The 12,201-nt window shown below is 43.1% G+C and overlaps 1 protein-coding gene across 2 annotated transcripts in view; it reads right to left on the bottom strand.

Annotated features, from left to right (window-relative positions):
• The window catches only part of LOC121102908, a 79,729-nt gene extending 69,204 nt beyond the window's left edge, over positions 1-10,525 (bottom strand). For both annotated transcript variants that reach the window (XR_005835036.1, XM_040631081.1), the window contains exon 1: positions 10,219-10,525. The gene's annotated coding sequence lies outside the window, so the exon portion shown is untranslated. The remainder of the gene's footprint in view (positions 1-10,218) is intronic.
• Positions 10,526-12,201: the final 1,676 nt, after the last annotated feature.

Below are 12,201 nucleotides of genomic sequence, written 5' to 3'. Positions count from 1 at the left end.
GGAACAGAATAGAAAACCTAGAAATAGACACACAACTGTATGCACAGCCAATCTTCAACAAAGCAGGAAAGAATACCCAATAGAAGAAGGACAATGTCTTCAACAAATGGTGTTTGGAAAAAAGACAGCAACATTCAATAGAATGAAACTGGACCACTTTCTTACATCATACACAGAAATAAATTCAAAATAGATGAAAGATTTAAATATGTGTTAGGAAACCATCAAAATCCTAGGGGATAACACAAGCAGCAACCTCTTTGACCTTGGCCATAGCAAATTCTTACTAGACATGTCACCAGAGGCAAGGGAAACAAAGCAAAAATTAATTATTAGGACTTCATCAAGATAAAAACTTTCTCACAGAAAAGGAAACAACAAAACCAGAAGGCAACCTTTGGAATGGGATTAGATATTTGCAAATGACACAGCTGATAAAGTGTTAGTACCCCAAATCTATAAAATACTTATAAAACTGGACACCCCCCAAAATAAATAATCCAGTTAAGAAATGGGCAGAAGGCATGAATAGAAATTTTTCTGAAGAAGACATCCAGATGGCTGACAGACAAATTAGAAGATGTTCAACATCACTCATCATCAGGAAATAAAAATCAAAACCATAATGAATACCACTTCACACCTGCCAGAATGGCTAAAATTAACAACACAGGAAACAAAAGGTGTTGGTGAGGATATGGAGATAGGGGAACCCTCTCATATTGTTGTTGGGAATGCAAACTAGTACAGTCACTGTGGGAAACAGTATAGAGTTTCCTCAAAAAGTTAAAAATAGAACTGCTCTTTGACCCAGGAATTGCACTGCTCCTTATTTACTGAGGACACAAGATACAGAAATACTGATTCCAATTGGCACATGCTTCTTGATATTTATAGCAATATTATTAGCAATAGCCAAGTCATGGAAATAGCCCAAATGCCCATTGACCAATTAATAGATAAAGAAGAGGTGGTATATATGTATACAATGGAATATTACTCAGCCATCAAAAGAATGAAATCTTGCTGCATGTAATGATGTGGCTGGATCTAGAGTGTATTATGCTAAGTGAAATAAGTCAGTCAGATAAGAACAAATACCATATGATTTCGCTCAATGGGGAATTTAAGAAACAAAGTGGATGAACATAGGGGATGGAAAAAAAAGGGAGGGAGGGAAACCATAAGGGACTCTTAACTATAAAGAAGGAACTGGGGGCGCCTGGGTGGCACAGCGGTTAAGCGTCTGCCTTCGGCTCAGGGCGTGATCCCGGCGTTACGGGATCGAGCCCCACATCAGGCTCCTCCACTGTGAGCCTGCTTCTTCCTCTCCCACTCCCCCTGCTTGTGTTCCCTCTCTCGCTGGCTGTCTCTATCTCTGTCAAATAAATAAATAAAATCTTTAAAAAAATAAAATAAAATAAATAAAGAAGGAACTGAGGGTTGCTAGAGTGGAGGTGGACAGGGGATGAGATAAATGGGTGGTGGGTATTAAGGAGGGCACTTCCTGTGATGAGCACTGGGTGTTATATGTAAGTTGCTGGATCATGAAATTTTACTCCTGAAACTAATATTACACTATCTGTTAACTGACTAGAATTTAAACAAACAAAAAAAAAACTTGCATCAGAAACCAGGGATGTACTGTATGGTGACTAACATAATGTAATAAAAAAAACATTAAAAAATAAAATTTAAAAAAAAGAAAAAAAAAGAACAAGGAATTAAAAAAGGAAAGTAGACCAAGTCATCAGGGATGGGGGATGGGAAGAGAAGAAATCCCATATCACAGGGCCTAGTACTTTCCCATCAGCCCTTTGCCTTCTCTTGCAGGCTGACGAGGCCACAGACACCTGTCCTACATGTTCAGAGAAAAATCAATACACCCTTGCTACCTTCTCAGGAATCTATCAGGAACCAGGAGAGATGGACAGAGAACCTCTGCCTACCAGCCCCTGCACTGCTCCAGGAACCCTTTTATTCCCTCTGTCCTGATGGCCAGCTGTCCTCTGAAACTCCAGCTGTCTCTTTGTTCACCCTACCCCACTCCCAGATCTTTCCCTTCCCCATCTCTTCCTCATTTTGTTCCATAGGAGTAAAATGGGAAGTGTAGAGAAGCCAAATGTACCTTCATCACTGTTTTGGGACTGGGGAAAAAATGGAGGCTCTTAGGGAAACCAAGCTTTAGGATTATTTGAGTTGGACATTGATCATGACCTAAGCTCTGTAACCTACATTCTTTGGTTGTCCAGCTCTATCCCCAACTCCCAACATCCTCCCATTACCAAGGCCATGAAGAACAAAGAACTGACTATACAAACTCATACTTTTGGCTTCAATGTCCTCAAACTGAGGATCATTCCTTCCCTATCCATCCTTATCTTCTAACAGCCCAGTCCCTGACCCCCTGAACCCTAGCCTAGTTTGCAGAATAATATCAATGAAAGCACCAAAGTAGCAACAATCAGGTTGTGTATGGGGTGGTGGGGAATGTGAGGAAGAAGAGAAGAAATGGCTTGTTGGTGGGGGCCTACTTATGGGAGACAAAAGACACTGGGTAATGACTCTAATCACTGCCTCTGATGAGTTGTTATGAGCAGTTTCTCTCTCATTCAGAGGGGAGCTCTGAAAGCTCAAGGATAAAGAGCAATTTAAGAGTTCCATCATTTTCCCTTTTGTGAGTACCTGTGTCACTCACTGACTTTCATCCCACTTCCCCTCACCCCATCTTTCTTCCTCCTTTTCCCTCCCCTTTGTTTCTCTCCTCAGCCCTTAACTGGCCATTATATGGATTGAAGCATAGTTGAGGGGAATTTAAACACGTTGAATACAGTTTTCCCTTTCTGTTTTTTTTTTAAACCAGGAAAGTTTCTTTCTAGAATGGACCAGATTGTGTTGTTTTGTGGTCCTTAATAAGGCTATCTAGAGTTCAGCTACATTTTACTTGAATTTGATCTTCAATTAGTTTTTCTAGGATTCAGTTGCCCTAATAAAAGAATGAAGAAATGGGAGAGATAGGACAATTTAGAAGGGTGCCTTAAAGGTTAGACTGAGAGTTTGGTTTCAGGTACTAGGCAAGGACTGGCACCATCTGCTAATGAGTCCCCCAAACCAGGAATGACTTCAGATAGTAACTGTAAGCTAGTTATAAACTCTGAGGATCAAACTCAGAGAATGTTTAGCAAATCTCTGTGGGCCACTTATGCCACTAATGATACCCCACCCCCCTTATAACCCAGTAGGTCCTGGCCTGTGAGCTTCCGTAAAAGACTATGGGAAGTCAGGTTGTGCCTCCTTTCCTCACCCATTGGTCCCTGCTATCACGGCCCTCAACTGGGGTTGCTGAAGGAGAGAGGTTAGTCTGCAGGCATTATCAATGACCTTGGTATCTGTGCACAAGATCCAAAAATAGCCGGTCCCAGGAGGCAGGCCACAGACCCTGGATGAAAAGTGGAGGGAACACAGGGGCTGGGAAAGAAGTGTGATGCAGGACCTACAAATAGGTAGGAAGGAAGGAAGAGCCACGTTTTGTGCATCTATCTTGGCTTTCACCAAGAAAACAGTGGTAGTGATATAGTTACCTAGAGGGATAGATTCATAGAACTAGAAGGACCCTTGGAGATTATTTAACTTATTCTAGACCATCCCATGGGCACCAACCCAGTAGCTGATCTCAGAGGAGTTCCACTGTTAGCATACTGGGCTTTCATGGAAGTTGTCCTTGTTGAAAATCACAAATCTAGGGATGCCTGGGTGGCTCAGTCAGTTAAGCATCTGCCTTCAGCTCAGGTCATGATCCCAGGAACCTGGGATTGAGTCCCGCATCAGGCTCCTTGCTCAGTGAGGAGCCTGCTTCTCCCTCTCCCTCTGCCTGCGACTCTGCCTACTTGTGTTCTCTCTCTCTCCAACAAAAAAATAAAATCTTAAAAAAAGAAAACCACAAACCTAGTCCAACCCAGTGTTACAGATAGCAAAGGAAGGCCCAGAAAGAACTCAAATCGCAGAGTGCACAGGAAGCTTGTCCAAGGTGACATAACAAAGTAACTTCACCCATATTACATTCAGAATGACTCTGGCAAATCAGCAGCCCTTGAAGCATTAATTACACAACAATAGCTCTGTGGGTCCCAACCATAGACACCTCCTTGCCTCCCTCAATAAGCTATAATCTGCATATCACCTTTCTCAGAGAAAGTATATCTGTCAGCACTAAACACATCCCAGGTTGTTCCACACTTCTCCCTGTGTCTATTGATTGCACTCCACCATGAAATCGTCAGATAAACCAGGGATCCCAAGACAGATAAGGAAATTCCATTATTTAAGTGTGTGTATCTGTGCTTATTTTCAGCTTATTTCTATTTCCTCATTTCCTAAGCAGTAAAGGTTAAGCCAAGCAGGAGAAGAGAAATAATAAAGATCAGAGCAGAGATCAATGAATTAGAAAGCAGAAATATAATAGAGCATATCAATGAAACAAGAAGCTGAATCTTGAACGAATGAATAAGATCAATAAACCACTGGCCAGACATATCCAAAAAAAGAGAAAGGACCCAAATTAATTAAATTATGAATGAAAAGGGAGAGATCACAACAAACACCAAGGAAATAGAAACAGTTATTAGAAATTATTAGCAACAACTATATGCCAAAAAATAAAGCGAACTGGAAGAAATGGATGCCTTCCTGGAAATGTATAAACTACCATGACTGAAACAAGAAGAAATTAACAATCTGAACAGATCAATAATCAGTAACAAAATTGAAGCAGTGATCAAAAACGTCCCAAAAAACAAGAGTCTAGTGTCTGATGGATTCCCAGGGGAATTCTAAAAAGCATTTAAAGAAGAAATAATACTTATTCCCATGAGGCTGTTTCAAAAAAAAAGAACAAAAAATAGAAACTCGTTCTATGAGGCCAGCATTACCCTGGTCCCAAAACCAGGCAAAGACCCCATCAAAAAAGAGAATTGCAGACCAATATCCCTGATGAACATGGATGCCAAAATATTCAGAAAGATCCTAGACAATAGGAACTGACAGTAGATTAAAAGGATTATCCATCCAGAGCAGGTGGGATTTCTCCTTGGAATGAAAGTGTACTTCAACATTCACAAATCAATCGATGTGATAGAACACTTTAATAAGAAAAGAGATAAGAAACTTAACGATCCTCTCATGTGATGCAGAAAAAGCATTTGACAAAATACAGCATCCATTCCTGATTGAAACCCTTCAGAGTGTAGGGATAGAGGGTACATTCCTCAAATTCATAAAAGCCATCTATGAAAAGCAAACAGCAAATATCGTTCTCAATGGGGGAAAGAAAAGGAACATCACAGGCCCACTCTCACCATTGTTGTTCAATAGACTACTAGAAGTCCTAGCAACAGCAATCAGAAAACAAAAAGAAATAAAATGTATTCAAATTGGCAAAGAAGAAGTCAAACTCTCTTCACAGACGACATGATACTTTATGTGGAAAACCCAAAAGACTTCACCTCCAACTTACTAGAACTCATACAGCAATTCAGTAATGTGGCAGGATACAAAATCCATGCACAAAAATCAGGTCCATTTCTATACACTAGCAATGAGACTGAAGAAAGGGAAATTAAGGAATCAATTCCATTCACAATAGCACCAAAAATCATAAGATATTTTGGAATAAACCTAACCAAAGAGGTAAAGGATCTATACTCTAGAAACTACAGAACACTGGTGAAAGACATTGAAGAAGACACAAAAACACGGAAAAACTTTCCATGCTCATGGAGCGGAAGACTAAACATAGCTAAAATGTCTATGCTACTCAGAGCAATCTATACTTTCAATGTCATCCCGATCAAAACTCCAATGTCATTTTTCAAAGTGCTAGAGCAAACAATCCTAAAATTTCTGTGGAACCAGAAAAGACCCCGAAGAGCCAAGGAAAAGTTGAAAAAGAAAAACAAAGGTGGGGGTTTCACGTTGCCTGTTCTCAATCTATACTACAAAGCTGTGATCACCAAGACAGAACGGTACTGGCACAAAAAAAGACACATAGATCAATGGAACACAATACAGACTCCAGAAATGGACCCTCAAATCTATGGTCAACTCATCTTTGACAAAGCAGGAAAAAACATCCAATGGAACAAAGACAGTCTCTTCAATAAATGGTGCTGGGAAAATTAGACAGCTATATACAGAAGAATGAAACTCAGCCATTCTCTTACACCATACACAAAGATAAACTCTAAATGGTTGAAAGACCTCGATGTGAAACAGGAATCCATCACAATAATATATGAGAATATAGGCAGTCTCCTCTTCGACATAGGCCACAGCAACTTCTTCATGACACGTCTCCAAAGGCAAGGGAAACAAAAGCAAAAATGAACTTTTGGGACTTCATCAAGATGAAAAGCCTCTGCACAGCAAAGGAGTCAGTCAACAAAACAAAGAGGCAACTCACAGAATGGGTGAAGATATTTGCAAAAGACACTACAGATAAAGGGCTGATACCCAGAATCTATAAAGCACTTCTCAAACTCAACACCCAAAAAACAAATAATCAAATCAAAAAATAAGCAGATGATATGAACAGACACTTTTACAATGAAGACATATGAATGGGTAACAGACACATGAAAAAATGTTCAACATCATTAGCCATCAGGAATTCAAATCAAAACCACATTGAGAGACTATGGACTCTGGGAAACAAACTGAGGGCTTCGGCGGGGGGGGGAGGTACTGGGATAGGCTAGTGATGGGTATTAAGGAGGGCGCATATTGGATGGTGCACTGGGTATTACACGCAATTAATGAATCATGGAACATTACATCAAAAACTAAGGATATACTGTATGGTGACTAACATAATAAAAAATTATTATAACAAACAAACAAACAAACAAAAAACCACATTGAGATACCACCTTACACCAGTTAGAATGACAAAAATTGACAAGGCAGGAAACAACAAATGTTGGAGAGGATGTGGAGAAAAGGGATCCCTCCTACATTGTTGGTGGGAATGCAAGTTGGTACAGACACTTTGGAAAACAGTGTGGAGGTTCCGCAAGAAGTTAAAAATAGAGCTACACATGACCCAGCAATTGCACTACTAGGTGTTTACCCCAAAGATACAGACGTTGTGAAAAGAAGGGGCACATGCACCCCAATGTTCATAGCAGCATTGTCCACAATAGCCAAACTGTGGAAGGAGCCGAGATGCCCTTCAACAGATGACTGGATTAAGAAGATGTGGTCCAGGGGCTCCTGGGTGGCACAGCGGTTAAGCGTCAGCCTTCAGCTCAGGGTGTGATCCCGGCGTTATGGGATCGGGCCCCACATCAGGCTCCTCCACTGTGAGCCTGCTTCTTTCTCTCCCACTCCCCCTGCTTGTGTTCCCTCTCTCGCTGGCTGTCTCTATCTCTGTCAAATAAATAAATAAAATCTTTTAAAAAAATGTGGTCCGTATATACAATGGAATATTACTCAGCCATCAGAAAGGATGATTACTCAACATTTGCATCAACATAGATGGAACTGGAGGAGATTATGCTAAGTGAAATAAGTCAAGCAGAGAAAGACAATTTTCATATGGTTTTACTTATTTGTGGAGCATAAGGAATAGCAGGGAGATCATTAAGAGAAGGAAGAGAGAAATGAAGGTGGCGGAAACAGAGGGGGAGACGAACCATGAGAGCCTATGGACTCTGGGTAACAAACTAAGGGTTTTAGAGGATATTGGGGTGTGGAGATGGGCTAGCCTGGTGATGGGTATTAAGGAGGGCACATACTGCATGGAGCACTGGGTGTTATATGCAAAGAATGAATCATGGATCACTACATCAAAAGCTAATGATGTACTATTTGGTAACTAACATATCATAATAAAAATTTTAAAAAACCACAAAACAGAAAAACCCAAGGGTCCCAAACTTCTTGTCCTGTGTATTTTTTATTGTTTCACATGACTTCTGCCTTCTCTGTTCCTCCTTTCCCCCCCGTGAAAGGAAATTTCTGTCTTGTAATTTCTTTCAACAGACTTACAGATTCCTAAGTGCAGGAGCCTACATTAATCAGTCCTCTCTGGTCTCATCTCCAGTTGCTTAGCACAATGCATCACACCAGCAGATTCTTCGCAGTAAGCCAGGGTAAATGCCTTGGCATTAACTAGAAAGCAACACAGCTGCCATAGGAAAATCCAAGTGACATCAAAGAGGTCCCTGAGTTTTTAACCCTTCAGAGACCTTGACTGTCTAGAAACACTGCAGCCATTGAAAGCCTATTTTTGTTGAATGGACTTCAGTCATATCTTAGCCAATGAAAGAAAAGGAGTAGAGTGGCATTTTAGTTCCCCTGTAGCGGCCCATTTTCAAGATGTTATAAAACTCTGATTCTACAACTCTCATAAATACAAATGTGCAAGAAACCACAGCCTAGTTTGTTTTAATTTTTATTTTCACTGGTCTAATGGGTCTTTTGAGATACCCAGTGAAGTCCAACTTTCTGGTTTTACAGATGGGGAACTTGAGGCTCAGAGAGATGCTGGGACTTCCCTAAGGATACAACATAAATGGGTTACAGAATCTCTCAATTCCTTGTGCAAACTTCTTTCAATTCCACAAAATCAACAGGTGGTTGTCATCAACCTCATCTTAACCTGGGATCAGAAAGAGCTCAGCGTAGATTAGCACAGTGTCTCCTTTCACATGGAGGGGGCATATTTTGTTTGTTTGTTTGATAGGAACATCCTGTCTTTGACTATCAGGCACACACACACACACACACACACACACACACACCCTTCTTGTCAAAGGAAGGTGTCTCCAGCTGTGCACACTGAACCAATCTAGACTTTCAAGAGCTCAGACTTCCCTCAAGGTGTCCAGCTGGAACAATTATCCTGGAGTTAAACGCACATTTTTTTCCAACCTATTAGTTACCCAGAGAGGCTGCTTTTGCAGGCTTCCTGTGTAACCATTTCTTGCTAATCCTGAGCCTTCAACCCAGGGAATCACAGAGTGGTATAGTGAAGAGTCTGGACATGAGATCCTCCGGGGTGTCAGATTCTTTCTGTTCTTTAAAAAACAAACAAACAACAACAACAACAACAAAAACCAAAACAAAAAAGCAAAAAAAGCAAAACCTGATGCCTTAATTTAGGACTCTGAATGCTCAACATCTGAAAATGCCTATTAGCTTTATAGTATAAGTTCCCACATGAAGTTTGATTATCCCTCACAATATAGCAATCAAGTGGTTCTTTGACCTTTTTTGTGCTTAGGGGCTTCTAGTGACCCCCCACTACTTCCAGGCTATTCCATTTTATCATTGAATACATCCAAGCCTTGCTAAATGTTAAGTGGGATAATTTGTGTAAAATACTTAGTGAAATGACTGATACACAGTAAAAGCACTCCTTCCTCCCTATTAAAAAGCGATTCCTTATAGTAAGCTTAATTCTGCCTCCTGGTGGCTTCCAGCCTGTTGAATTCAGACCTATCCTGGTTTCTCCTTTCTGGGCCACACAAGACAAATGTAATTCTTTTTCACATGACAGCTTTGTAGACATTTGAAGAGAGTACCCCTGCCCTGCTTTCCTTCATCCACCATAATTCACTGTAAGACTACTCTCCATCCATCCAGATTTCATCTTCCTGCTGTGGCTTAAGGTTGGCCTCACTTTCCACAAAATCATGGCATTTTCACCAGAGGTTGTCACCAAGTCTTGGCCTGGAGAGTTGGGCCTACAGAAGTGCTCTTACCCTGTGGCCTCCAGCCCCTTATGCCACAAGCAAAGAGTGATAGGAGCTCAACACCTCAAGGCAGCCAAATGGTGAAATGTCATGAGATTGGGGCCCTTATGGTAGCCAACAACTTTCTTCAGCCATTGGCAGCTTCCGCATCCCCTGCCCTTGGCTGGGCAATATCCCCACCTCCTCTCTTCCCCATTCCCCTATCCCATCCCCAAGGGAGGACTCTTCAGGAGTGGGTAAGATTTTACACCACATCCTTAAATCCATTAACCTCCCTTGGTGAACCATGCAAACTGGTTTTTGGCCCATAACTCGCACCAGGTGGGCATCCCTGCTCAACTCTCTACTCTGGCATGCCCCAGGGTATCTCCAGTCTCTGCCACTTTCTCCAAACTGGTGGCATAATTTGGCTATTCCCTTAGGGGCACTAGCATTGGTTTGGTTAGGAGCAGGCAGCAGGATTTACCTTGTGAGCAGGAGTGGCAGAGCTCGGTGGGAAGACTGGATCTGCAAGTGGAGGGGCTCTGCACCTAGGCTGCACTTTCTCAGAAAAACTGTGCCACGATTAGGTCCCACGTCCCGCGCAGAGTGGGGCCGGATGGCCACACTGACTGGAGACCAGCAGCTGGCACGGAGGTGGCTTCGGAGGGAGTACGCCTGCGGCTGAGCTCTGGTGGGCGCCTCTTTGCCACCCCAAGCAAGAGAGCTGCAGTGTTGATGTGATCCCCCTCTGTCCCGCAGCCACACTTCCTGGGGCCACGGCAGCACCAGCAGAGATGCACTCGGAGCCAGCTAGAGGTTAAAGAGATCTTTACTCAAAGGAGCCTCCCCCAGCCGCTGCCTCTGGCCAGCTACTTGCCGTAGGGGCGGCGTTCCTAGGGTCACAATTGACGGAAGATGGAGCCTAAGAGGCAAGCGAAGGGAGGGGTGGGGCTTGGGGAGGGGGAAGGGCCCCAACCCTGAAGTTCAGATCTGAAATCTTGAAATCTGTGGCCAGGCTGGAGGAGGCTGGCCAAAGGCCAATGCAAACTCCTTCTAGTGCTCCCCAGAAGAGGTCTTGGAAACCTCGCTATTCCAGGGGTGTAGTCTGGCGCGTCCCAGCAAAGGTGAGCGCCAGGGCAAGGGCGTGTCAAACCGGGCTGCTCTGGAGGGAGCTAATTCCTTGCCCACTACGCCCCCCTCCCCCAACCTCGTACTGTGACTGCCTGTTCTCTTCAGGCAGTTCTGTCTGTTTGGCCAAACTACAATTTTTAACCCAAACATTCCATAGGCCAAATTACAGAGCTCCCAGAAACAAATGGCTGGGATAGCGGGTTAAGGGGTACTACCATTTGCAGGTCAAGCTGAGGGGCCAGCACCTCCCACCCAAGGGCCACACGGACCGCCACACTGTCGCCTGGGGCCCCTGCCTCCAGTCCCTGGGAGGCCTGGAAGACTTGAGGGGAAGAGGAGGTGGAGTGGGAGGGTGCTACCAACTGTAGACAACCGTTTTCCTGGATCCATTCAATCCACTCTTAGCTGTTTCCCAGGTTTCCATATCCCCAGGAGGGCAGATTTCCCCCTTGTTAGTCACAATGCGCATTTACCCCACCCCACCCCCACTCCTTTTTTATTAGCTCTGTAATCACAAGCTTCCAACCAACAAGCCTGGGCAGTTGAGAAAAAACAGGGCTGGAATGCAGTGGGCCCAGGAACTTGGATGGTGCTTTCCCTCAGCTCTCACCAGGTGTGTACTAAGACAAAGGATCTTGCCTCCTGGCTGGGGAAATCTGTACATGAGCCCTTGCTTGTTAGGTGGGAGGGACTGACATTAGAATTTGGCAGGAGGGTTTAATGGACACACCTCTGTTTTTAAATAGAGAAATTAGGCTAATTTACCTGGCATTTATACTAATAAATCTGTATAATATCCCACAGGGAAAAAAATTTCCCACATATCACTTCGGCCCTCTGAAAATGTCATTGTACAATGGAAGCAGTTATGTGAGGCAACATCCCCTTGATTCCCTTGAAATTCTGCCAGAAGACAGAAAAACAGCCATCTGTGACAAATGAATAAATCAAACAAATTTATCCTAGAAGTTGCCATGGAGATACCATGTTGGTGTTGGCTTCCAAGATAGCCTGTCAGCTCTGCAGGGAAGCCAGATCTGGGGCTTCCCTCACATCTCACTTCACGGACTCCTTTCCTACCTCTCACTGCCCACCTCCTGATCCTAGTCTTCCTGCCAGGATATGTAAGTAGTTGATGGGAGACTGAAAGGACCTCACCACCTCCAAACTGAGCAGGGCACTTTACCACCTTGGAGCCTCAGTATTCTTCATCTGTCAAATGACCACAATAAGAAGACCTTCTTCACAATATTTCAGAAAGGATTCAATGCATTGGTCTATGCCTGGTCCATAATCAGAACTCTGTAAGTGCTTGATTCTGTTCCCTTTCCAAAAT

Source organism: Ursus maritimus, assembly GCF_017311325.1.
Source record: "Ursus maritimus isolate PB19 chromosome X unlocalized genomic scaffold, ASM1731132v1 scaffold_X1, whole genome shotgun sequence".
Classification (NCBI taxonomy): Eukaryota; Metazoa; Chordata; class Mammalia; order Carnivora; family Ursidae; genus Ursus; species Ursus maritimus.
Note: the sequence above shows the minus strand (reverse complement) of the source record. Positions and strands in the feature narration are given on the sequence as shown.